Source organism: Neovison vison, chromosome 11, assembly GCF_020171115.1.
Source record: "Neovison vison isolate M4711 chromosome 11, ASM_NN_V1, whole genome shotgun sequence".
In the NCBI taxonomy this organism is placed as follows: Eukaryota; Metazoa; Chordata; class Mammalia; order Carnivora; family Mustelidae; genus Neogale; species Neogale vison.
In genome coordinates this window covers 6,237,151-6,264,632 of record NC_058101.1, presented here as the reverse complement: position 1 = coordinate 6,264,632, position 27,482 = coordinate 6,237,151, and the positions used below count along the sequence as shown (strand labels likewise).

At 50.6% G+C, this 27,482-nt stretch overlaps 1 protein-coding gene across 3 annotated transcripts in view; it reads left to right on the top strand.

The window, feature by feature from the left end:
- The window catches only part of SHROOM3 (shroom family member 3), a 186,513-nt gene that overhangs the window by 110,862 nt on the left and 48,169 nt on the right, over nt 1-27,482 (top strand). The window contains exon 2 of one of the 3 annotated variants that reach the window (XM_044225620.1): nt 20,266-20,394. The exons of 1 other annotated variant lie outside the window; for it this stretch is intronic. The gene's annotated coding sequence lies outside the window, so the exon portion shown is untranslated. Of the gene's footprint in view, nt 1-20,265; nt 20,395-21,997; nt 22,149-27,482 lie in introns of those variants that run through there. One more of the 3 variants, XM_044225622.1, reaches the window with a different exon arrangement.

Genomic DNA, 27,482 nt, shown 5'->3' with positions numbered 1-27,482 from the left:
TCCGCCAAAACTTTCCTAAGAGAATGCTGTCCGTCCTGGTCTCCTTGGTGACCCGAGGCTGCTGGCATGAGCGACTCTTCCTTTCATCGTTGACCCCCTGCGACACTGAAGATGTCCCCTGTCTCCTCCATGTCCACGAAGCGATCCCTTCGAGGCTCCTCTCTCAGTTTTGTTGCTCTGTTCTTCTTCTGGCTTCCGTTTAGACCTGTGCAGCTTTGATGCAAGATCGCAGATCTGGCCCCCTGGGATGCGAGATCCCATGATCTGCCCCCCTACCGCCGTGCAATGGTAGCGGCCCACACAGTGTGTGCAATTTGACCGACCTAGTCCCGCCCTCTCTTTTCCTTGGGTTCTGGCCTCTGCAAGACCCCAAGTAGCTTTCCAAGTGACACGTTCCCTGAAGGCCTTTACTTGAGACCCTGGTCCTACGGCCCCAGAGAACAGAATACACAGCAGTGCCCTTGTCAGTAAGAGTCAGCTGCCCGGGGGCGCCTGGGTGACTCAGTGGGTTAAGCCTCTGCCTTTGGCTCAGGTCATGATCCCAGGGTCCTGGGATCGAGCCCCACCTCAGGCTCTCTGCTCAGCAGGGAGCCTGCTTCACCCTCTCTCTCTACCTGCCTCTCTGCCTACTTGTGATCTCTCTGTCAAATAAATAAATAAAATCTTTAATAAAAAAAAAAAAAGAGTCAGCTGCCCGCAGGAGAGGATGCCTTCAATAAGGAGAGAGAGGGGGGAGCTATTAGCTGGGACCCCTGGGGGCTCCCTGGGTCCTTTACAGGAAAGGACTGTGATGGGGGAGAACTGGCTGAGAAGACAAGGAACGGAGAAGCTGAACGATCTTACAGGATTTTCCCCTCCACGTTACGATCGCCACCTCATGAAACTGAAATACTTCTTATGGTTGGTGTCGTCTTAAATGAACTTTCTTATTGTAAATATCCATTTTAACATCTTGTTCACTAGGATGGTGGTTTACTTGTTTTTGACACTGTAAGCAGTTCAAAAAAATTAAAATATTTACTAAAGTGAATATTACATTAGAAATTATGTCCGCATTAAGCCTGACTACCTATTTGAGAAGGAAGCACCCCAAACGTTCTCCAGATATTTTCTCTCTGAAGCAAGAACCCATGTTTCTTGCCGCCCCCCCACCCAGGTTTTCCACAGTCCATTTTATTTTTTTTGTTTCAAATTTTTATTTGAATTCTATCTAGTTAACATCTATGTAACATTGGCTTCAAGAGTAGAATTTAGTGATTCATCACTTACATACATACATACATACAGTGCCCATCACAACCAGTGCCCCCCTTAATGCCCATCCCCCACTAGCCCATCCCCCACCCATCTCCCCTCCAGCAACCCTCAGTTTGTTCCCTGTAGTTATGAGTCTTCTGGTTTGCTTACAAGAACCCACGTCTCAAGTATATTTGTTCCTCTTGGTGAGTCTTTTGCATTGACTATTAAATAGTCCCTGGAACTGACTTTCAATATTCAACAGATACTGACTTTGTTTTTTGAAGGTGTCACAGTCAAAAGAAGAGTATAGATGAACCAGGGGATTTATTGCATGGCAATGGCAAGAACAAACTGATACTGTCATTTAGCAAAGAATTTTGTGATTCAAATATAGTTTTCACATTAATACTTCATTTATTTGGAGTTATGGAAAGAATGTTGGCAAAATTAGTGAGAAGTAATGATTGACTATTTCTAAGTGAAATTTAATTTCTTTTACGAAGTCGGCTGCCTGCCCAACATGGAGTCCAGCATGGGCCGTGAGCTCACGACCCTGAGATCAACACCTGAGCTGAGATCACGAGTCAAATGCTGAACTCACTGAGCCACCCAGGTGCCCTATGTGAGCTTTAACTTACTAGTTTAAAGTACAAAATATATTTCAAAGCTATACTACTTTAAAACAGGAAAGAAGCTAAATTTGTGAAAAAAAAATTCAGACCCCCATCACATATATGATTTCTATATGTAATTTCTTTAAGGCTATGATTAATTGAATGTATTATACTAATTGAAATTAAATAATTCAAAGAATAATTGCTGAATCTGTAATCTCGAGAAACACGGATTTTGAGATATATGAAAATCACCTAAATTTGTGAAGCTTTTTGTTTGAAAAAGATATTCGTTGTCACAGGTTTCTCCTTACTAACAAGACCTGACAGTTGTAGGGAAAAACCAAGCCTCTGAATGTGTGTACAGTATGAATCAATCCGTCTGGAATTAGCATAGTCAGTCTGATGTGATTTTAAATATTTTTAGCTTAGCCTGTTTATCTCAAACTGAAGTTTGGGCTTAGAAGTTGAAATGTATTTAAGAGAAACGGGAGGAGATGAAAGCACCAAGTGCCCGGACGTGCCACTGCAGCCGGGCACCCTGTCCCCACCCCTGTTTCTGACTTATGACCACTCTGCCATCACCACCTTGGTGGACCTTCTATATGACACTCTGCTGTGTCTCTAAGCCTCTGCCTTCAGCTCAGGTCATGATCCCAGTGTTCTGGGATCAAGCCCTGCACGGGGCTCCTGCTTAGTTCCCCGCTTCTCCTTCTCCCTCTGTCTGCTTCTCCTCCAGCTTGCGAGTTCTCTCTCTCTCTTAAAATAAAAAAGATCTTGCATTTTTTAAAAGCTTTCTTTCTTGATCAATATATCTGTTTTAATCTTTTAAAAAAATGCTTTGGATACTACTGTGAAAGCACCATTTCTGGTACAGTCTTTTTTTTTTTTTTTTTAAAAGTAAGCTCCACGTAAGGAACTTGAACTCACCACCCCAAGACCAAGACCTAAGCTGATTTCAAGAGTCAGATGCTTAACCCACTGAGGCACCCGCGGTCCCCCGGAGTACAGTTTTAATAGGAACTGAAAGGCAGCATGACTTTACAGAGACCATCTTTAATGGTCTTGGAGTCGAGCCATCCCTCCTCTTGATACATGGAGCCATTCCAAGGTCATTTATCAGTTCTGCTCTCTGGAGGAAGACCCTTCTGCAGTAGAATTGAGGGGTGAGGTGAGGGAACTTGCCCCTCGTTGTGCAGGGACGTTAGCGGCATTCTGAATAGGGGTTTCTTCATTTCCAAGCTCAGCTTCGATCCCATGAGATGGGTTCTTTTCTCTTCATCTACAAATATCTGACAATGCCTCTACGTTACGGATGCAAGTCAAAGCTTTGCTCCAGAAGGTGTGGTACAAGGGAAGCCCAGGGATTTCCATCATAGTGATGGATTTCTCTGATATAATATAGGCTGTGTGGGAGGTAAGATTTGGACCTAAAGTATGTTTTTCATCACCAATTTAAAGCGAGATTTCATGCAGGAATAGAAGGATCTCTTCCACCCTCATGAGGTTTCACCCGAACCGGAGCCCTCAGGAAACAAGAAAAAGCAGCAGCAGAACGGGTCTCCTCTGTTCTGCCTGCAGAGCTCACGGCTGTGTCTTCCAGCTGATACTTCTCAAGTCCTCAATATGGTGGCAGACGTGACGTGCTATCTGTACTGAAGGGCTGACCACTTATTTAAAGCTGAGGTTGTGAACATCACTTTCACCCAAAACTAGATTCCCACGGGACATTAAACACGGAGCAGGCAACCTGAGCCTCCCAGCTTCCAACCTGCAGCAGTGTGTGTGTGTGTGTGTGTGTGTGTTGATTATGGGGCAGGTGTACAGGTGTTTGTGCAAGTTTGTAGTACCGTATGGAAGACTGCATCCAGTCTGAAGGGGAAGGAAGCCGGTCCGTAAAGGTTTCAGTAGAGGTTTGCTGTGACCCTGCTGTGGGGGCTACGGCTTCTGCAGTTGGCCAGGTTGTAACAAAGACTGCAGCCGCGTAAAGAAGGGTGGTTTCAGCTCTCCCGGAACTCGGGCTTCTAGTTCCTACCTAATGAGGCATTCTCTTCTCTGAGTCTGTACGTGTACTTACTGCCTTAAATACAGAATCTGAAATTTTAACAACAGAGATTCCGCTTGAGTGAGAAGAAATAAAGCCGATCTCCGACCCTTCTGTTATCTCCATCTCCGGCGATGACATGGGAGAGCAATTAAGGAAGGTGGTCTAAGGGAAAAATCCTTCCTCCATTGAAGGAGGCCGGGAGGGCTTTAAAGAAAGATGAACCCACAGGCGCATACCTTCCCGAAGAATATTATTAACAGGGCAGCGAGATCACCACTGCAGAACCAGTGCACACGTGCACCTTGTCTAGGACCCCTGCGTTGGCGAGGCTGGGTCCGGCCGGCCGCGGGAGGGACAGCCCGGCCGCCGCGCAGTCACGTGCCTCTCCCCGGGGTGATGCTCCCGAGACAAAACAGGGCCGGGAAGGGAGGTGGCCGCGGGGCGCGCCGATCGGCCGCAGCCTGCATCTCCCCGGCGGGCTTATACCGACTAGACGACACACGGAGGGAAAGGATGGTTATTTTCCTTGTAACGTGAGCTTTTTTGTTCCCCCTCCAAGCTGTGAACTTTTTACCTTGCTCCATTCGTGCGTCGTTGGAGCCGTTGCCGACCGCGCGGGCCCCGAGAGCGAGCGCGGGCTTCTGCAGTCGGCGCGGGGCTCCCGGGTCCGCTCCGTCTCGGAATGGGGCGGGGAGGGGGGCAGGGCTCGGCTCCGAGCGCCGCGGAGGGGGGCGGCGCGGGCAGCGGCGTGCGGTCCCCTCGGTCCCGCGAGGGCCACGGCGGGGCGAGGGGAGCCGGGCTCTCCCCCGCCGGAGTCCGCTCGCCGACCTCGGGGACCGCCTCTGCCATTGACATGCAGATCCGGCCCCGAGCGCCCGGGCCAATCCCCGAGGCCGCCTGCGGGATTACCTGGGGCCGAGCGCCGAGCGCGCGCGGCCCCTCCGGAGCGCGCGCGCGGCCCCTCCGGAGCGCCCCCGCGGCCGGGAGGCGTGGTCGTCGCGCGCCCCCGCATCCCCCGGTCCCCGGCGCCGGGATCCCGACCCCGGAGCCGCGCGCCCCGCACCCGCCGCGCCGCAGCCGCAGTAGCCGGGGCCAGGGCGCGGGGCGCGGGGCGCAGGGCGCGGCCGGGCCGCCCATTGTTGAGCGCGGCCGGAACCGCGGGCGATGCCCTGCGCCGCCTCCTCCGAGCCGCGGCGAGGTTTGAACTTGGCGTCGGCCCGGAGCCCGGCGAGCGGCGATGGTGAGTGCGGGGGGCGGCCGCTCCCCGGGCGCGCGGTCCCGGCGCGGTCCCGGCGCACGGGGGCCCGGCAGCGGGGTGGGGTCTGTTCTCTCTGTCCCCTTGGGCGACGGTGCAGGACCCGCGCGCCTCGGTCCCAGGGCGGGCTCTCCCGGCCAGCGCCCGCCAGCCGGGGGTGGGGGCGCGCCCCGAGGGTCCCCCGACATTCCGGGCCTGGGTTGGTTCGTTATTATTATTATTATTGTTATTAATGATGATGATGATGATGGCAACAGGAACTGCCACTCCGAGAGGAAAATAATTGCAGATTATTGACAGCATGAAAACTTTTCGGAAGAAATGATCTGTGAAATATTTTAATTTTGATGAATTGCTTCGCGTGGGGGCCCCTACTGAGCTGAGGTCGACTTGCCTCGCGTCACTTGGCCGGATTGATTTCTTGAGGAAAGGGACCGGTCCCAAATGGGCTTTGAGGGACACGTCCCTCCACCCCCCAACCCCCCCGCCAATTGTTCCAGATCTTAAGGCAGGTTTTTTGTTTTTTGTTTTTTTTTTGAAAAGGTGTGTTCCACGTCCATGGAGCAGAAATTACAGAACGAGAATGAAATGAGACCTGACATTCGTGACTCTGAGTTGCCCAAGGGATAAAAGTGCTTTGCCGCAGGGTGTGGAAGGGCTTATAGAATTTCCTTGCCGGGAGCATCCTGGGCCGGGAGTGGGGGGTGGCGGGAGTGGGGGGTACGTCTGTCTCTTTCTCTCCCTGGCATTACTTTTTTTTTTTTTTTTTTTTAATCATAGTGTTGTGATGAACCTCTGTGCACGGAGGCTTTGGGGCTGGGCGAGAGGCGCACCCGCGTGCGTATGATCTCCATGGAGAAGCTGCTGTGAGCTGTCAGGGGCTACAGGAAATCTTGGGAGGCTCATAAAGATTGTTCTGGGCGTTTCCTATTTCTACTGATTTAATATTTAAAGGCTCGTTATTTCCAGTTAGAAGTGTTAGATGTATAGCTAAATCCCGCCTGTAAATAATTTCTCCAGAAGTGGGTCTACATTTTAATTAACTTTGATGGCTGTTTTTGTCTTCAAATTTTTTTTTTCTGATTATGAAAGTATTACATGATCGTTTACAGAAAAGGTGGACTGCACAGACCAGAGAAAGCAGTAAACAGTTATTCCTACAACAACTTTTATATTGTATGTTAAAGCCTAGTTTTTCATAGAAGCCTAGTCATTTGAAAACTTTGCAGCTATGGACATTTTTTTAATTGCTAACAAATTTGGTTTAGGAATTAAACTAGGAAACGCCAAGGAAATAAACTTGCACTTTAAAAAAAGGGTCTAACCAACAATAACTTCTTCACGTGGCTCATGGGACGGAATTTATTGTGGCAATTTCTCCTGAATCAACTTCCCACATCTGTTCCTGACAAATGGTTTCTGTTTGTGGAGCCTGTTTTGTAAATACGTGTTTCTGCCATTAGGGCAAAGGGCCCAAACATATCCCTTACCAGTGCGTGTAGCTAGCGAGGCTCACAGAGTTAATATTTTTATTGGTTTCTACATCAGAACTTCCTCACTGTACGCTTGATAAAACCCTGGAGAAGGTTACCAAGGGATGTTGTGGAGAATTTACTTCCCTGGAGGTTTTAAGAATAGGATAAACATTCATCTGCTTTCAGTGCAGCACAGTCTGGATAAAGGAAGATGGGGTCACCTCTCTAAACCCCCAAGTGAAGAATTCTAAGTGCATTTCAGTCTTCAGTAACCTGGGACCAATGGGTCTAGAGCTCCTGAGCCCAGGGAAGCCCTGTTTTATGTAAAACAAAGATCCTCTTTCGGGAAGAAAGATTTATAATTATCCCTAGGACCTGCCAGTTCTTTTCTACTTGTGGATAGAAAACCAACAGTGATTTAATACTTTCTGAGAATTCAGGTTGAATATAGTGTAAGTTGTGTGCTTTAAAAGAAATGAATGAACTGATTCATGGCAATGACAGATTCTGCCTCAGGTGGGGAGGGGGTACGCGTCATGGCCTCCGATCTCAGGATGATGTCCCCGAGAGCTCTCTCCACTCTGGATCCAACCTTCTTTCCAGTTTCCCATTTTGTGTGTTAAATCTGATTACATTTTTACATCAACATTCCATTTGACTTTTTTTCCTCAGAATGAATTCTTGTGTAGCGCTTTTGCCCAAACCACACATATTCCGGTACTTTCTATCGGAGGCTGCTCCCCTGGGCCAGCGGGGCTGCCCTATTGCGGGTTTCTTGCAGAAGGTCCGAATTTCATGGGCTGCTGCTTCCTCTGCCCCCCACCCCCCGCTTGACAGAACTATCCTGTAATTCTAACCGCGGTATGACCTCAATGGCAGTGACACCTTCCTCCCTTTCCGTAATGTCACTTAATCAGGAACAGCCACCACACTTTCTCCCCAAAGGATCACCGGGAGGGGTTCACTTTCTAAGAAAGGTTGTGTTGAAAAGAAAGGGGGGGAAGTCCAGAGTCTCCTGGCTGGGCAAGTTTTCACTTTGCCTGAATGAGTGTTGCCTCCGTTCACACCCTTCGGCTGTCATATTCCTCCACGCATGCCAAGCATGTTTTCTTATGCTATAGTAACGCCCAAAGAAGGAACAGGAGTGCAACAGTGGCCTTCCATTTGTTCCGCAAACATGAACTCTGTGGGAGGCAGCCCAGGGGAGGGAGATGGGTTCTTTGCCCTCAGGGAACTCGTCATAGAAGAAGACATACCAAATGTTACTAAGCTAGTGCCATTCTGAGGGAGTATAGGGGTTAAGAACTTCAGGTTCATTATAAGTTAAACATATACCAACCCCATGACCCACGGTTCATTCCCCTGCCTAGCTATTTACCCAAGATAGATGCAAACAAATGTCCACAAAAAGACTTGTACGGAATGTTCATAGCAACTTTATTGATAATTGCCAACAACTGGAAACAACCCTGTGTCCCTCCAGAAGATGATGCCCCGTGGTACAGCTGTACAATGGGACATGACTCAGCAATCGAAATCTAGATGACCCTCAGACCCATTATATTAAAGAAGCCAGACACAGAAGAATTTCTAAGCAATTCGATTTACGAAGTACTAGAACAGGCAAAACTAAGCTATGGTAGAAAAGTTAGTGGTTGAGAAGTTAGTGGTTGCCTCTGAGGGGTGGAGGGATTGGAAAGGCTTAAGAGATTTTTCTGGAGCAACGGGGTTCTAGGTCTCGTTTTGAGTGATGGTTGCATAGTTCTACCCAATCCAGCTCGATCAAACTGAACACTTAGGGCCTATGTATTTTATCGTATGCAAAGCATTAGTTCAATTAGAAGAAGAAAAGTACAGGTTCTAGAACCAGACAAGGGTATACATCCCATCTCTGCCTCGCAGTGTAGGTTGCTTGGGGAAATTATTAAATGCCTCTGAACCTGAAAACAATGGACAATAACGAAGCATCTTCATAGAGTCGTTGTGTGGACTGAGTTTAATAATGGAAGTACTTGGTTTAGTAAGGACCCAGTAAATGTCGGCTAGTACTCCCAGGACCTGAGAGAAATACAAACGCCTGAGAGAAATACAAACGTGGTTTTGGTGTTGATAGAATTATCTGTACTTTTTGTAAAAGCCATCTCATTTATTTAAGATTGTGAAGGATCCTGTAACCTATTAATGGATCTCCTTAGCATTGGATGTATCTTCTTTTTAGTAAGTTCTTTCTTGGAGGTTGTAGGGAATTTAAAGTTCTTGCCTACAGCCTACCTTTTCAAAATACCAGTGGGCCTTTTTGTTGCCAGCAGAGGTAAAAAGAGAGGACATACCCACGAGGCAAACCCCTCTGTTTTTGAGGACTGATTTCATGAAATTTGTTGAAGCTTAATGGCCAGACCTAGTTTACAGACCAAGTTTATGCCTTCCACAGGGAATCCAGGTGAAAAGGTTACATTTTACAGCCTCTTTTGAAAGATGGTGGTAGACAAAAACTCTTGAACTCTGTATCAAGTTGATACTGTGCTTCTTTTTCAAAGGGACCAACTGACTTGAATTTGCAGTAAGATACCTTGGACAGAGTGGTAAATATGACAATAGTTTACTTAATCCATTAAGCTTCAATTATTTGAGTTCAACAAAGTGCTTAGGAAAGATATTATGTACCTTGCCAACTCCAACAGAGGCATTTTGTTGTTGGGTTGGTGTAATTCATTCAGTAAACATTTATCACACATTTACTGAGAACTTATTAGCCCTGGGAATTCAATCACGACTGATAAGATGTTTTACACTCAGGTTCGCAGATGCCCTGACTGTAAGTGTGAATGTGTATTCATTTTTCTTGGAGCTTTTTTTCAGAGCAGAGGGCTCTGTCTTGGGCTACTCTTGTTGGTTTTTTGTTCTTTGGGACTTTGTGTTTGTTTCATTTGTGTTTTTGCCATTGGAAGTGTTTTCTTAAACAACAGAATTACTAGCTAAGGTTTTCTATTATTATCTTCCTAAAAATAAGAAAAACGAAATGTTCTTCTAGAGAAAGGCAGTTCAGTATAGTGAGAAGGTCCTAGACCATGGAGATGGAGGGCCCCCTCCCCCCCACCCGAATCCCAAGCTCTGCTATTGGCCAGTGGTTTAGGGCAAGTTCTTAATTCTTTGAGCCTTAGTTCCCTTCTGTGTAGAACGGTGGTGATCATACCTTGGAAAAGGTATCCATGCCATCAGATTGAGGCTGTTCTAACCATCAAATGACAAAACACAGGTAGAAGTAAGGAGCCTGGCCCTGGTGGGTGTTAATTTCGGAAATGTATTGAGTCCTTGCTAAGGGGGAAGCAGTGCCTGAGAATCTTGCATCTTCACACTCCTGTGAGGGAGGCATTCTTGTCGTCCCCCTTTAGAGGTGAGGAGACCCGGAACCCAAGAGGTTCGGTCGTTTGCTGAGGGCGTGGAGGTGGCAGGGTTGGAACTCCACCGGGTCCTGCTGCTCAGCCGATGACTCCCGTGGGAGAGGTCACCTGCTTTTCCCCTTGAGCTAAAATTATTTTTAAGATTTAATTACTGAAGTACGTAGGGCTAGTGCCGCCATTATGGGGTGCAGGCAAGGGAACGCTGGTGATGGAGGAATTGGCTGACCACGGCGGGGCGGGGGGGGCAGGAAGGCGGTAATGAATGTTTCCCCAGGCTCTCCAAAGTCTGCCCGTCAGTGGCCCTCTCTGAGCCTGGCCTTCAGCCTCCTATCACCCCAGTGGCTCCAACTAAGAAATCGATCCAGAAACAAAGGCAGGTGGAGAACTAGGGCACCTGTCAGAATTTGGCCGAGATTTTGTGAAGCCCTTGTAGGGATTGACATAGTTGTGGTATTACCTCGGTCTCCAGAAGGAAGGCCAGATGAAAGATGGTCTCCAGAGCCCTGTCATGGTAAGAGGGAAAGTAAACTGATCTGGGGTGTTTCTGTTCCCTATTTCCGCTGGCATTTCCTCAATAGATTCTGGAGAACCCTGAGCTAGACTTGAAAAATGAATGTCAAGTGTACATTGAGAACCGTACTGTTTTAATGAAGCTTTAGGTCACATTGGCCAATTAAAATAACGTGGGGGTGGGGGGTACCTGGGTGGCTCAGTAGGTTGGGCGGCTGACTTCTTTGTTTTGGCTCAGGTCATGGTCTCCTGGGTTGTGGGATCAACCCCTGCCTCAGGCTCTGCACTCAGCAGGCAGTCGGCTTGAGGAATCCTCTCCCTCTGCCCCCCCACCCCTCTCTAAAATGGGTAAATAAATCTTAAAAAAAAAATGTGTGGAGGCCTGTGGGGAACATGTAGTTAAATAAATTATAGATACGATTTCCTGTTTAGATGAGAGCCTTTGCACTAGATCCACTCCGCCTACCATCCCATTTCCATAAAGTCCTAGTTATTGTGCAAGATACTCTGTGTTCGTGTTCTCATTGTCCAAGTCTCTCCTTTGCAGTGCAGCTGAACAGCTAGAACAACAGGACTTTCCCCCCAACTACCCAGACGGTGCCTAGTCTCTTTACAGACCCACCCGAGAAGCTCCCCAGCAGGCAGAGCAAGTCCCACGGGAGGCAGCGGGCTGCTCGGGTGTGGGGAGGAGACCCGTTGGGAAGTGTTGCTCGCAGCCTGTATCTGAAGGCAGGCCACTGTGCACCAGCCTGGGTTGCCCCAGTGGGCCACACTATCACAGGGCATCTTCCTGGCAGATGAAACTCTTGGGGTTCTGCTCTCCAAAGGGGAAGAAAGAAATCTGGAGGAAAATCCTGCAAGAATCTTGGCTCCTTGGCTGTCCCCAACCCTTTAAGGCTGCTCTGCCCTTACTCGGCTTTGAGTCTGACTCACAATAGACCAGAGTCGCTCAAGTGAGGAGAATGGCAGGACCGTCGCTTGACGTCCCTCTCTGCCTCTTCACCATTGCCTCCAGCCTCTGCCCCTCAACGTTAAGCCCTTTGTGTCAGTTCCCATGGTTACCTCTTCCCCGCCAGCAGCTGCCTGAGCCAGGTCTGGCTGGGCTGAGGCCACAGTTGTGTCGCTGGACCGGTGACCTGGGGTCACAGCCCAGTACCTTCTCTTTGTCACGGGTTCTGTACCTTTCCCAGGCTTGGCAGGTTGGGGTTGCCGAGGAAGGGGTGATGAGAGGTGATATACAGGGTCTTTCTTGCCCTGGGCTGGCCTAGCTCCCCCTTGACCTGCCAGACCTGGCCTGACGCCATTTCCTGCTGTGTGTTGGTGCTCCCTGGAGGGGGAGGCACCGGCTCTGCCCAGAGGAAAGGGAGCCCTCACTTCCCCACCTGCTCTGCCTTTTAAACACACGCGAACCCCATTTTATTGCCCGTGGCTTTGTTGTGCTTCACAGATCCTGTGTTTTTACACATGAATGTGTGTGGCAACCCCGCGTTCAGCAGGCCTGACAGCACCATTTCCCGACGACAGCATTTGCTTGCCTCTTGTCAGTGTGGCACATTTTGATAATTCTTGCAATATTTCCAGCTTTTTCAGCATTCTATTATTTGTTACGGAAATCTGGGATCAGTGATTACAGCTTGCTGAAAGTTTAGATGAGAGCATTTTTAGCAATAAAGTTTTTCCAAGATTTTATTTATTTATTTGACACAGAGAGAGAGCGCACAGGCAGAGGGAGTGGGAGAGGGGGAAGCAGACTCCCCACTGAGCAGGGAGCCTGATGCAGGACTTGATCCCAGGACTCTGGGATCAAGCTCTAACCTGGAGGCAGACCCTTAACTGACTGAGACACCCAGGTATCCCAATTCTTAATATTTTAAAATGATGTTTTGAGAATGCTGTGCTAACCTCAAGACATAGATTACGTCAGTCCCACTTTTGTGTTCCATGTCGGTGGGCCTGGAATACCCCTGGAGGGGGCAGGGTAGTATTGGGGTGAGTGGGGACATACAGGAATAAAAAACAAAAACAAATAAACAAACAACAAGCAGGAAAAAACTCTTACACTAATCCTGTAGGATCCAAAGGAAAGGAAAAATGTTGGGGACAAGTAGAAGCTCAGCCTGTGGAACCATGGTTAGAAACACCTTGAAAAGGTATATTGTAAACCACAATTTCATTTCCGCAGATGGTCTGTCTGGGGGCGCCCGGGTGGCTCAGCGGGTGAAGTGGCTGCTTTCAGCTCAGGTCAAGATCTCAGGGTCCTGGGAGGGAGCCCACAGCGGGCTTCCTGCTCAGCGGGGAGCCTGCTTCTCTCCCTCTGCCGGCGGTCCCTCTGCTCCTGCGTGGGCTGTCCCATGCATATGCGTGCTGTCTCTCTCTCTCTCTCTGTCATCTATCAAATAAATACAATTCTTTAAAAACAAAAGCAAAAACCAGATTGCATTTTGGTACCTTGCCTTGCGCTCAGACCTGCTTCCCGAGAACAGAAAAGCAACAGCTGCAGGAGGCTTGGGAGGTGGATTCCTGCTTTGGGCGAGAGCACAAGTTGGAAACATGCAGGTTTGTGATTCGGAGGCACTTAAATAGCACGGAATGTCTGTTATCTACCCTAAACAGCAGAACGAATCTTGCATATTGTGGACACAAACACAGTTGGCAGGAGCTGAAAACAGTGCGTGTGAGCTTCTTTCTAAGACCCAGTAATCCTCTTGGGCAAAGTGAGGATTAGGCCTTCCTCACAAACAAGGGTTGGGGGGGTAGGTTCATTTTTGCTAAGATTCCTCAGCTGATGCCGCATTTAGCAAGGGACCTGTTTCCCTGGGTGAATGACAATCACCGCTTCCAGTTTTGATGCCCACCCCCCTTCTCCAGGCAGGCTTAGGACAGGAGCGACTTACTTTGCATGTAAAGAGTGAAACCTTGGCTCCCACAGACCGCACTGTGACCCCAGGAACCTTCCAGAGCCAGAGCCCCTCCACTACCTAGAAGGGGAGGGAGGTCTTGCCCCAGAGCCTAATGTGGGAGGCTCCAGGGACTCAGTGTTTTGTTTTTTTTTTTAAGATTTTATTTATTTGACAGACAGAGATCACAGGTAGGCAGAGAGGCAGGCAGAGAGAGGGGGAAGCAGGCTCCCCGCTGAGCAGAGAACCCGATGTGGGGGCTCGATCCCAGGACCTTGAGATCATGACCTGAGCCGAAGGCAGAGGCTTTAACCCACTGAGCCACCCAGGCGCCCCGCCACTGCTATTATTATTCTAGAGGACAGAGGAGAAAACTGAGGCCCAAGAGGTTAAGTGATCTGCCAGATATCAAACACCTGTTAGGCAGTAGAGCCCACATTAGAGCAATAGAAGCCAGCTCCAGGATCCACTTTCCTACAACTCACACCGTCTGCCGCTTATGAGAGTTGATTTAAGGGTGGGCTCCGAGAGTTTGCAGCAAGGGCCCTAACCCCCCCAGTGGTGAAGACAGCCTCAGTTTCCCCACCAGGCCTCGCATGAGGGCCCTGGGTTTTCTTACGTCCTTGGCCCTGGGCTACCTGTGTATGTGCCAGCTTCAGTGGGTGGAGGGATTAGAGTCAAAAGTAAATGTGAAGCAGATTCAGTGTTTACTATGTAGGTTAAAAGATCTGGCCAGTCATCTGGCTTTTTTTCCCACCCACCCTTTCCCAGTCTTGGTGCAGAGGTTGACATAGAAGTCATTGGCTAGGATCTGGAGATGGTTAAGCTTATGGTTTCAAAAATCCAAAATACGCTGAGTGCCAGTAGTAATCATTGTGCATGTGCATCTAGTGTGTGGTGTCGAGGGTTACCAAGCGAGAAAAAGCAGCCGCCAGAGCAGGAGCGACAAATGCACACAGGTCTGCGACCTCCCGTTCCCATGTCTGCAGGACGGAAGTGCTACATGGGCCATCCTGCAATCTGCAAGCCGCCGACCAGGCTGGGAGCGGAAGGATGAGGTGTTTAAGTACAAGCCAGTGATGTGCCTACGATGGTGGAAAGCACCAGCTGGGGTTTAGGCCTGAGAGAGTACAGAGTGAGCTTCCTAGATGGTAACTAATGATTGAAAAAGCGAAAAAGGCGAGTAAGGGAGGGCGAGTGACCCAGAAGACCTATGTAGGTCTACATAGATAGATGTATGTACACACAAGTACAGACCAGACCGGAAGGCCAGGAACAGGGGCAGGGGCCTTGAAAGAAAGGGCAGTGTCTTTTTCTTAGGGTGAAAACAATGCTCATGGCTGTGTCTTCAGAAAGCAGAGAACACCTGTGTTAGGTTAAGAACAGAGATCTGTACCCAACGGGGTCAGTTCTAAAAATGTTCTTCTAGACCCTGGAGGAGCCAAGAATCCAGGCTTCCTTTCTTCCCCTCCGGGAGACCGAGGGCAGGTGCATGGGAAGCCTGTGGCAATGACATTCAGACCTGCTAGCAGGAGAGATGAGAGTTAGGCCGGCTTTATGCGCGATGGACACGGAACAGGGTAAGAAAAAGAAACCCAGGAAACCGAGAACATGACTTTTAGTGAGGCGGATTCTCAAAATGAGTACACTCATGCAACCAGCCTAAATCCAAAGGAATTTCTCCAAAGGGCTGTGAGGACCAACTCAGGCCCGTATCAATGCACTTCTGTCTGCTTCATCTCCAAAGGCATCGGCCGCTTCAGACTTAAGGCAGCAAAGTACACAGAGCTTTGCCAACTGTGTGTGTGTTGGAAGGCTCAGGCACCGTACGTGCCCCAACGCCAGTCCTCTCTACCCCACAAAAGGCCGCTGCTAATGAGATGGGCCAAATAGGACCAAAGTGAACTTTCACAAAGCGGTTGGCTAACAGTCGTGTAGAGAAAACGATGACAAGAAGAGAGAGACCCACCTTCTCCAAACCATGTGTGGTAGCTACCTCTAAGAGTTGGCGGGCAGAGAACTCCGTTCTGGATGTGTCCCACAACTACCCCTGTACGGTCTCCCGTGATCCATTCAGCAAGTCTGTATGATGTGCCTCCTGTGAGCCACTCGCTGTGGTCGGCCTTGGGTGCATGCTGGTGGAAAAACAAAGCAGAAGGCCAGCCAGCCGTGGGCCCCGACCTCCCAGAGCCTGCTGTTGCATAGAAGGAACAGACCATGTACGAGCGGGTGATTCCACGCAGCCCTTAGTGCCGTGAAGGAAAGGACCAGGTGCCTGGAAGGAGACGTTGGCAATAGGTGAGGTGGTCTCTGGTGTTCAACTGGGACCAGAAGGCCACGGAGGACCAGCCAAGTAAGAATTGGGGGGAAGACCGTTCCAGGCAGGGAACAGCGTGTGCGAAGGTGGAGAGTTCAGTGGGAGCTTAAGGCCAGCCAGTGCGGTCAGGGCAGAGTGGGAGGAGGATGTGGAAGGGAGGACCGGAGGCCAAGTCACTTGGGCCTCAACAGCCACGTGGAAGGACTTGGATTTCACCCGAAGTGCGGGGAGCAGCTACACAGTTTTACTGGAGGATGGCACAAGCCATTTCCATTTTTAAAAAAATACTGCCGGCTGCTGGGTAGAGGCTGGATTGAAGGGGGCAGGAGTGGCAGCATCCAGTGAGGTAGCTGTTCCCCGTTAGGTGAAACACAACAAAAAGGAAGAAACTGCTGGTTCTACAGATAAACCCAGCGTGTCCCTAACGTGGTAAGGGTCCATGCTAGGGAGATATGGTTCTTGGCCGATCTACTGCAAGACGACGTAAAACTGTTCAAACTCAATAGAAACCAGGAAGCTAAGGGGATCTGGAGAGATTATTTGAAACGCCTGGCTCAGTCCCTTCCAGCTTCCACTCCGGCTTTCCCCAGTTTTCATGCAGTTCAAGAGAGTCACAAGGAACAGAATAATCTGGAATTTTTCTTCTAATATTGGCTGAAAGTTCAGAAAGTACTGAATGATTCTATTAAAAGACCAAATGGTAAAGCAGCCAGTGTATATTCAAGAGTTATGAATATTGGGGCTGGTGCGGGGGGTTGGAGGGGGTAGGACTGTACTCATCATGGGAAGTGGAACGTAGGGGCTTGGCCTGGATTTCTTGTTTCTTAACTGGAGAAGAATGATGACATTGGAATTGCAGATCACAATTTTTTTAGCCCCTGCTAAACCTTCCGAGGTCTGCTCTGAGTCCTCTTTCATCACTCAATAATTTGTGATCTCAAGCCTAGAGAAGAGCAGAAGCAGTATAAACACAGACCCCCGCCCCCCCATTCTCATTAGCTTTGCTGGCAAGTTGAGTGAACTACAAGGAGTCAGGAGGGAAGAAGTGTTACAGTTCTGTGGAATGTTTGGCAGTATTTCATCCGTTGAAAAAAATAATTATCAAGCACGTCTGTGTGCCAGGCAGCAAGCTGGTTCGCTTGCCTTTCTGAGCCCGCGTGGAAGAGAGGCCAGCAGACAGGTGGTCAGAAGACAGTGTGTGTTGCACTTGGAAATGCACATCCGTGGCCGGCTTCATCCCCAACTTGCATCCACAGGAAATGACGACCAAACTGAATCCTGCAGGACAAGGACGGATAAGCCAGGAGAGTAGGGTACCTTTTAGGATCTTGGAAGTTCTCCCCATTAGGCTGGAGAGCTGTTTGGTTTCTGTTTGTATTTTTCACTTGAACTTGTTTCATTGATTCCAAGGCTTCGGCAGTGTATCTTTGGGTATTTTAAAGTAAAACAGTGTACCTTGGAGTATCTTTTAAGTAAAAATCAGCTCATTTGGTAACACGTTTATTTAATGTCGCCATTGTCCCCCTTCCCCACCCATTCTGACCGCAACTGGGTGAGTAATGCCAAGGCTGTAGAATTTGTGTGATGAACTCAACATTTTTGCAGCTTTTTAAAATGGAAGGAAGACGAGAAGGTGGTTGTCAGTGATTTTCATCCCAAGCGAGTGTGAGTCCAAGTGTGGTATGAGCCAAGATACACAACTTTTCTGTCTCGGATTGTTCATCTGGGCTAAAAAATTTAGAGAAGTTACGAGAATAACTCCTGATACATGGGAAGGCACGCGTACTGTTTTACAGGAAAGACTTGGAATCTGTTCAAGCCGAGTGATACCACAGCAGCCCCCATGGGGCTCCGCTTCCTGATGAGATCAGAGCAAGTTCGAGGTTGTGTCCCTGCCGGTCTGTCGTGAGGCAGGGAGCACGGGACCCTCAGGTGCAGGGGGACAGTGGGCATCCCAGAGCTGGCCGGGTTCCCCGTGCAGACGCAAGAAGCAGGGGAGGGGGAGAGGAAAGGGTGAAGGGAGGCTTCCACGGTGACGGGCTCCCAACACTCATTCCAGGACTGGTTTGTGCCTCCGTCCACTACAGAATTTTTTCATTAGGACATATGATGCTTTAAACATCATTGTTGTCCAGATTTTTCCAGAAGGCAGAAAAGCTGTGTTCTGGGTGCTGGTGGTTCTTCTGTACTCTCTCTAGCCTCTTTCCTCGTTTGTCCTCGTTTGTATGATATGTGCAGATGGCCCACTCAGGTGCCAGCCCGTCGGCGGTGGGGGAGGGGAAGATTCGCAGGGAGGCGGGGCTCTGATTCAGCGGGTGAGGGGGGGGTTTGCAGTCAGCGACAAGCCACATGGGTTCCGAGAGCCCTCACACGCAGCTGCTAACCTCAGCGGGTCCCCTGGAGGTGGCAGGTGACAGGGCCACCTGGGGCCACGGAGACAAGTTCTAGTCTCTGCTTTCCTAGGGTTGCCAAGAATCACAAATTAAAAATCCTTAAAAAGAGGAAGTCTTTTTAAGATAATCTTAAAAAAGGGATTTATCTTTTTAAGATAATCTCCTGTTCTGTGTGCTTCCATCTTTTCCCCATCGGCCTGCACTTGCCAGCCCTTCCCTGGGACGGTTCTCCCGGACCTCCCATCCTTTGTGCCTCCCAGGAAGGGCGGGTGGGCAAGGAAAGAGCCGAGGGCTTAGCTATGGTGTGGCAAGGGCAGAGCCAGCCTCTGTGGTTTGGGCCAAAAATGAGGAAGTTATTAAATGCCACAAAGGTTATACGAAAGCTCAGGCTTGGTCTTTGTTCCCCGTCGCAGACATCGGGAGCCAGAGGAGAGCTAGGAAGGAAAGCTGCTCTCAGAATTACACGGATGCGTGGTCTTGGGCGTGCTGCTCGTGTCGTGTCACCTTTCCGTTCACACAGCTGGTGGTCAGACACCTGCGAACCTCCTTCTGCCCCCCGTGAAGCTAGAGGGTTTGGTGCATCGAAGGGTTATGTGAGGAATTCTCGCTGGGGGCCACGTGATGGATTCTGCAAAACGCTTCGACCGTCAATCAACTCTCTGGCCAGAGCTCTTCCTTTTGTTGTTTTAAGATTTTATTTATTTATTTGACAGAGAGAGAGAGAGAGTGCCCAAGCAGGGGGAGCACAGAGGCAGGGGGAGAGGTGGAGAGGAGAAAGGCTCCCACTGAGCAGGGACCCCGACGCAGGGCTCGATCCCAGGACCCTGGGATCCTGACCTGAGCCGAAGGCAGACGCTCACCCGACTGGACCACCCAGGCACCCCTGGCCAAAGCTCTTCCTGCTCTTATTTCTAGCACAGATCAGGTCTCTTTAGTTGTGTCTATTTTGCTGTAACATCTTAGCTAAAAGCAGCTCTGAAGTGGAGGCACCGCTGTAAATGGTGGTGAGAATCATCAGGCGTGTCCCCGTGGAGGCAGGATGCTGGGCCATTAACGAGTCCTCGGGAGCCCTTCAAGCAGCTCTGCAGGACAGGCTGCTGCTACCGGCTACTTTGCTGAGCACCGAAGATGTGCCGTGCTCTCTTCTCAGGGCTTCAGCAGAATTAGTTTAAGCTTCTCAACAGCTCCGTGGAAGTGTGGGTGTTTTTGTGCACCCATTTTAGAGCTGAGAGAACTGGGGCACAGAGGGGACGGTGTCCCAGGGCTGGTCAGCAGGACGAGTCCAGCTCGGGGAGGCTCCTACCTCCTAACCGTCTCATCCTGACGTTATGATGTGGAGCCCGAGGCTCAGAGGGCAGTTTGCCCCACGTCTTTCAGTTCCCAAGTGACAGCAGCTCAGACTTCGGGGGCTGAGGTGCTCCGAAGGAGGAGAAATGCCCCTGCTGCCCGGCAGAACACAGCGGCCACGCGGGGCTGAAAACCTTCTCTGACTGCCGGGGTGTGCGGAGCAGAGGTGTTAAGGGAATGGTGTTCGGGACGGGGCAGGGGGTGGATTTTAACGGACACAGAAAGGGCTCGCCTCCAGCACAGTGACATCTGGACAATTTGAAATAGCTCAGGTTCAAGAGCTGGCGCGTTCCTCTGCGCGGCCGAGCAGCGGGGGCCGCTCGCTGGGGGGTCAGGCTCCTGGTAATGAAGTTGAGACGGGAGGTGGCGGGGCCTGGGTTCCCGGGAGCCACCTTGCCTGGCCACGTGCTTCAAGGGGTCCAGTTTCTCGTCTTTACCGATGGGTAGAGGCTGGATGACGGGGGGGGGGGTTCCCCTTCATTGCAGTGTCCCCTCCTTCTCCCCCGTGGTTGGAAAACCTGGTCTTCGGAGACAGGGAGGGACACTTTATTGCTTCACAGGGACATCGTACGGGAACGATGAAGACCCGAGGAGGGGATTCGCCTTCCCCGGGGTGGAGAGCTCAGTGGGCGCAGCTGAGAACAGCCGCCTCGCCCGGCCGCTCTGCTCTGACCCCGTGTTCATGTTCACGCGTGGTTCCTGTCGCTTCGTTTGCGCCCCTGCCCTTGAACACCATCGCGCTCAGCTTCTCGTTTTCCTATTTTTGCCAGAGATGCACGTGCAGCCCCGGGCCCCGCGGGCGCCGGCACGTCTGACCGCAGCCCGGAGCCCCCGGCCTCCCGCCCCCAGCACAGGAAAGCCGCGTGGTCGGGAGAGGCTAAGCGGCGGCCGAAGCACAGGTAAGAGGCTCGGAGGCCTGTGCGGGGGCTTCAGGAGAAGGGACTCGGCCGCGGGAAAAGGGAGCTGGGGGGCAAGGCTGGGAGTCAAGAGACAGGCTAGAGCGCGAGGTCGGGAGGGTTGAGCGGGGACGTCCCAGAGGAGCTCCGAGGGGGTTCGTGGTAATTTTCAAACTCGGTTCTGAAGAAATCTTAAAGTTCCTGGGAGGTGAGGTGAGGCTCCCCCAAATCATTTGACTCAGATCTCTTTTTAAAGACACGTCCAGCACTGCCTTTGGCAGACGGAGATCACAAGTAGATAGCGAGGCAGGCAGACAGAGAGGAAGGGAAGCGGGCTCCGTTTGAGCAGAGAGCCCCACACGGGGCTTGATCCCAGGGTCCTGGCATCATGACCCGAGCCAAAGGCAGAGGCTTCAACCCACTGAGCCACCCTGGGGCCCCATCTACCACTGTTTTTAAAACTAGACTCAAAAACACCCAAAGCAACGTACCAACCAACGTCTTAGATGCTCTGGAGAGGACCTGCGTGTCACACTGTGCAGTGAGACTCATTCATCTCTGAACGGATAGTCATGAAGACGTCTCTTGTCATCCGTTCATGGAGGAACGTCCTAGGATGATTAAGTCGGCCCCGGAGAAGTCCGCAGCCACGTCCCTGTGCTTCCCCCTGCTCCTGCGTGCTCAGTGGCATGCCTGACCTTGGCCTTTCTCATCAGTTCCCACACCAGTCCCGTGGCATCCGCACCAATATTCAGCGAGGAGGCGGTGGGCTCAGGTTCACTTCAAGCTCACAGGTGCCGCCGTTTCTTGCCTTGAGCATCACGACCTACTTCCTAGTAAAATCCTGGGAATTCAGTGAGCTGAGATGCGCCAAGCACTAAGCACAGAGCCCGCCCAGAGGGAGTGAGGACAGAGTGTCAGGGGTGGTGAATGTCAGGGGCACGACGGTGATGGTGTGGCTTCTGTGCCCTCCGTTCCCACGTGCGTCTGTGCCAGCATGGGGGGCAGGAGAACACAGAGTGCTGGGGGGGGGGGTCCGTGGAAGCAGATGTCCTGATGCATCAGTGGCGATGCTGCCCCTTCTTGTGCAAGCGCGCGTGCTACCCTCGCTCCCCGCTTCCAGTCTGTAGGACGAGTTTAGTAACTAATCGCAGGGTGGCTGAAAGCATGGAAAGTCCGAGCGCACAGGAAGCAGGTGGGGCAGAGCCCAGCACGCCTTGAACGCTCAGCGCGTGCTGCTCGTCCTTGTTCTCCATGTCCCGATTTATCCCGATTTCAGTTCGCGGCTCTTCCTTGCAGACCCGGGGACTCGCGTGAGGAAGACGTGGACATTGTAAATTTGGATTCAGACAGTTTTCCCTGTTTACGGCGTCTCCATTTAAGTTCTCTGTAAGATTTCATTCGAAAAAGAGCCTCCAAAGAAGTTTGCATACACTGATGGAGGACAGGTCCGGCAGGCAGAGCGCACTGGCTGCAAGCCAGCCGGCCGGCAAAGGCTGTTCCGGGCCAGCCCGAAGCCGCAGAGCCCCGAGCACTGTGCCCTCCTGCCTCCTTGGGTCGTCACAGGGTAGAGAACCAGAACCTTCTGTTTAGCAAGACTCTGCCGGGCCGTGTAGGCTGACTGGGCCTCGGCGCCAACGTACTCAAGGCCAGAGAGTTGTGCCGAAGAAGCCACTGCAACTGCCAGCTTGGGGGGTGGGGGTGGGTGGAGAATGGTCGGGATGGAACCGAGCAGTGGTGACAGGACAAGAAAGCAGGTAAGATGTGAGGTGAACTTGGGAGGCAGATGAGGACGGGAGAAGGGGGGAGGCAGATGAAAGGGTGCGACCTCCGAGTTGCTGCCGGTGGGGCCCCTGGGGGTCACCGTGGGGCCGTGACCCCGGGTGAGGCAGGCAGAAGAGCAGAGCGGGAGGGAACGCCTGCTTGAGCACCGCAATCTCCAGACCTGAGTCTGGACTGCAGACAATGAGAGGATTTTGCACAGCGGTCTTTAACGGTCGGGTGAAACGCGTGAACCTAACTGCACATCCAGGTGGTGTCCTAGCCACAGAGACCATCTCTAAAGCGAGCCGGGCTTGCCTTCACCAGCGTGGTCGGAGCGGGCCGGCGGTGCTCTGTCCGTGGAAAGGGAGACTGGAAGGGAGTAGATGGGCGAGCAGCTGCCTTTGAAAAAACGTCGTGACCTCTGTGTTGCACACAGTGTGCTCCCAGTCAGGTCCCTCCAACTCCGTAAACTCTGGGAATTTTAGGTGTGTGTCCTGACTCCACAGCTGTGTCCACTGTACGCCCCTGCAGTGGTGGGCTTCTTTCCTGGAGGAAGAGACGTGCGCACTCTAAGCGTCACTGATGTAGGGCTAGACTTAGAAACTGGGGCGGTTCTCATCTGAGTTATACTCCGGTCTTAAATCCTGCCCATTTTGGTTTTTACTTTTTGTTCTGAAATAATTGCAGACTCATAAGAAAGTTGCGAAAATAGTACAGAGATTTCTGCTACACCTACCGCCCAGCTCTCCCTAAAGTGAGCAACTCTTACAACCATAGTCCAAAGAGCAGAACCAAAACACTGACATTGGTGAAGTGCTGTTGACTACAGACGCGAAGACGTATAAACTGTAGACTTTATTTGGATTTTATCATTTTTTTTCTTCTATGACTGTCCCTTTTTGTTCCAGGATTCCACGTCGTCTTTTGTCGTATTTCCTCAGTTTCCTGTCATCTGTGATATTGGGTATTTGCTCAGGCCTTCCTGGTCTTTTCTGGCCTTGACACATTGGAAGAGTATGGGCCAGTATTTCGTAGAATGCCTTCTGTTTGGGTTTGTTTGATGTTGTCTCATGGTTAGACTAAAGTTCTCCATTTTTGCCAAGTTTACCGCAGAAGTGATGTGTCCTTCTGAGCATGTCCTGTTAGGATTATGCGATGTCAGGATGTCTTACTCCTGGCAGACCTCACCACAACCAAGTAATCAAGGTTGACATCACCAAGAGTTATGTATGGTTATATTCCCTGCAACATTTATTACTAGAATTTTCCAAGATGACTCTGTATTTCCTTCATTCCTTCTACATTTATTAATCGGAATTTTTCTGCTTCCCCACTTTTTTTTTTAAACTGTTTATATCAGTAAGGAATCCTTCACATTTATTTTATTCTGTGGGTTGTAATCCAAAGAGACTGTTACTTGATCGCTTACTTTATTCCGACTTTGGTCATTGGCGGCTTCTTCAGGCTGGCTCTGGTCTAAATCTCGTGCTGAATTCTGGAAAGGCGTAAGGCGCCGACATCCTGGGCTTCTCCTTAGAGCCGAAGTGATGTGCCCGTCAGCTTCTTAGGAGTCTTCCAAATGTTGAGCTGGGAGATTAGTTGAGCAAATCTAATTTGTGTCAGGTCATAGATTTTGGAATTGAAAAGTGCCCCATCCTGAGCCAATGGTCAGTGTGATAGAGAGTTCCTTTTTTGCGGAGAAAAGAGCCAGGAAGGATTTTCTCATTTTTGTATAAGAAAAATGAAAGAGTAAAAGCACGAAACTCCATCCCCCTAAGTGTAGTTTCTTGGTCCAGCCGAGGACCCAGGTTGACAAAGAGAAACTCTTGGTGGCCAGGGCTTGATGTCCTCACGCATCCAATCCCAACCTCCCCTTCCCACATAGACCCCTGAAGGCGCTTACCCAACCTGTCTGCGGGAATCCTGCGATCTCACTTACCCTAACAGGAACGTCCCCATGAAATCTGTCCAGCCCAGGCCAGGGCACTTCAGAGCGCCGGTAAAGGAAACAAAACGTTCCAACCTAAAACTCAGGATTTCCTGAGCTCCTGCTTTCCCCCAGAAACTTCCCAGCTCTCCCCCGACCCGTCGCCACCGTCTTTACAACCGTCTCATCTGCTTGTGAAGCGTTGGCCACATACATGGTGGTCTGGGCTCTGGAAAATGAATCCAGGCAAAGCCGTGATAGGAGCTCGGGTGTTGACCCCTAATTCATGCTCCGTTGAGCAGTGAGGCTGGTTCACTGGGCTCGCTGCCCTGCCCTTGGCTCTGAGGTTTGTCCTGGGGCCACCGACTTGGCCTTCACAGGACAGCGTGGCCTGACGAGGTCTAGTGATACTGCTTTGGACCCCGGCTGCAGTGGCCTCCCAGACTGTGGGAAGCCTAAAGCGGTTGGCATGCACTTCTGCAGACAGCGGCATTTTTGCGTGCGGAGGAGGGCGCCGGTTGGGCAGGGATCATTCAAGGAAACTGCCCGAGTCCCGCTGGAGGCATTGTATCAGCAGGTGGTTTTCCTTGCTGCTCTGCTCCTCCTGCCCACGAAGTGGGACTCTAGCATTTCTCGGCTGCGCGCTCTTGACTGAGATGCTGTCTTCTCGGGAGACGCTCCTAGCGTCACCTTCCCTCTTCACTGGGACTGGGCAGGAATTGAATTTTAATTGGCCAGTTTGCAGAGGTGACCGGGAATGAAGGTCCCGGCCGGCCAGCGGCTCGCTTAGTGAGCTCAGGGCAGTTCCGGCCGTGACAGGAGGCGCAGGGGATCCCCGGGACGGGGAGAGAGCGGTAGCGGGGCGAAATGGCCTTTGATCCCACCCCTGAACACGACATGCCGCTGGCCAGGGGGCTGTGAGCTGGGATGCTTCTGCTCACCCCCAGGTAAGTCCCTGCTCTGTGGACGCGAGCTTCAGCGCTTTCTTTGCAGGACCCTGGACGGCGAAGCTTTCACGGGCGTCTTTGATGTTGAATCTCTTCATAAAGAAAAATGACCGCATGTTTCGTTGAAGCCCGTTTTTCTAAATTGTCTTAGAAAATTTTCATTGATTGAGCCCTCGTGGAATTCAGCGCTGTTCATATTTCTGCTGGGAGTTTTCGGTCCTTCTCTGTCCTTGGCGTACAGTCACCGCGCTTCCGATGAGGAGGGTGTTTGGACTGGCTTCTACCTCATTCGGGTTAGCGATCGCTTTGTGTCGTGCGCTTGAAGGTTCTGCCTCCCCATTTCCCTGGGGAATTCCACGGTCACTATTCCTGTTTCTCATAAGGAACGATGACCTGTGCACTGACAGCCAAGTGCTTCCCTCTTCTCATGGCCAACATTGGTTCGAAGAGGAGGAACCTGTGACTGTATTCTCGATGTTAAAGACAAGGCGTTGTCTTCTCATTGAACTTTGAATTTACATGAAAAGAAGAGTTGACAGAGCTGGCCATTGTACATCGAGTAACGGCCTCAGAGTTGCAGGTGTAAATACCGGATGATCTTTTCCCTAGTCACAGTAACTTGAGTCAGCTTTATTCTTTTTTTGTTGTTCAAGATTTTATTTTTTTTTTTTTGAGAGAGAGAGAGAGAGAGAAACAACAAGCAGGGGGAGGAGTGGAGGGAGAGGAAGAAGCAGGCTCCGCGCGGAGCAGGGAGCCCGACACGGGGCTTGATCCCAGGCCCGTGGGACCGTGACCTGAGCGGAAGGCAGAGGCTTTAACCCGGTGAGCCATCCCGGTGCCCCTGAATCAGCTTTCATTCTTACATGGTCTTGACTCAAGTGCTCAAGTGCTTGCTTCCTGGGACACCATCCCCATCACTTAAAAGAACACGTAGCCTAGGGAAAAGAAGATGCAGTGTTCTGGAGCTCAAGCTGATTTGAATATTTATTACTAAAGATTTCTTCTTGCTTTTACACCATGTAAAAGGTGAAAAAGAAAGTAGGGACTGCTTATATTATCGAACACAGAGCTCACCGGGCTGGTTTTTCGAGTTTTATTTGGCATTCGTTCGTGGAAATTGAATAGGAGAGAAGCATTCTCCCGAGTTGTTTTATTTTCTGACCCCCCCCCGGCCCCGGGTCAGGCTATGTGAGTGGCGGGGGTGGTCGAACCCCCCTTGTAAAATCTGCCCGGAAAGTGCTGGGGCCGTAGCTCTGAGGGACTGCGGCCTCGCGCTCCGAAAGTTCGCAGCCCGTCTTCTTTTCACTCGGGCTTCTGTAATATTGAAATCTTTCCTTTAGTGAACCCCCCATTTCTGGTATGATTCTAAAATGTGGATTCTTCCTTTGACCACCGTTGAAGGTATTTTTCTAAAGTGAATTCTTTCTGTCCTTCCCTTTGTTTTCATGTTGCCTTTAATTGCTTATTTGTGGCCTCGTTCTTGAAATGACAAGAACGTGAATTAGAGACGAGGAAAACAGTACAATGCGTCATACTCGTCCCACGAGAGAATTCCGTTTCTTTAGTGTTCACGGCTCGGGGGTCATCTCTTTGTGTTTAATGGAAGGGTGTTTGGAAAAAAGCAACTTCCAAAAGGTGAGGCTTTTGCCTCACCAAAAAAACAAAACAAAACAAAACAAACCACAACAACAACAAAAACACCTTTTCTTCACTTGTTTCGGCAAATGAAATGCAATTTATACTTTGGGGAGGGGGACACCTGGGTGGCTCAGTGGGTTAAGCCTCTCCCTTCGGCTCAGGTCATGATCTCAGGGTCCTGGGATGGAGTCCCGCATCGGGCTCTCTGCTCAGCAGGGAGCCTTCTTCCTCCTCTCTCTCTGCCTGCTTCTCTGCCTACTTGTGATCTCTCTCTGTCAAATAAATAAATAAAACCTTTAAAAAAAAAAAAAAAAAACCTCTCAGAGGACAATCTTGTGTGGGTGTAGACAAAGGAAGAGGAGTGTTTCCAGCCACAGCGGTAGGATACCTTCTCTTCCTGCCCCTCTGCCCTGCAGCCCCCCTGGGTTGAGGGAAAGAGCCATACACGCCTTTTATTGTGCCCTGCTGAACAGCTCATTTATCCAGCAGGAACCCTCTGGCAGAGCCCCCAAGCAGCTTCTCCTTAAAGCGGGCCGAAATTCAGGGGCACACACAATATTCCTAGTTCTCTGTAACTATCTGACCCTCTCGGAGACCCATGAGTATGTTTGTGGGTGTCTGTGCGCGGAAGATGAAAACAAACCAGCACAGAAGTGATTTATCTGAGCTCTAGCAACATATAGTCTATGGCGTAGAGAAGAAAATTCTAAAATCATAGTATCTGCTCTCTAAAGAGGTTGGTAAAAGCCGGTCCCTCTTTCCCTCCTCCAACAAGCCGTCTGGTTGCAAATTGAGATTTGAAAAGAATAGATTAT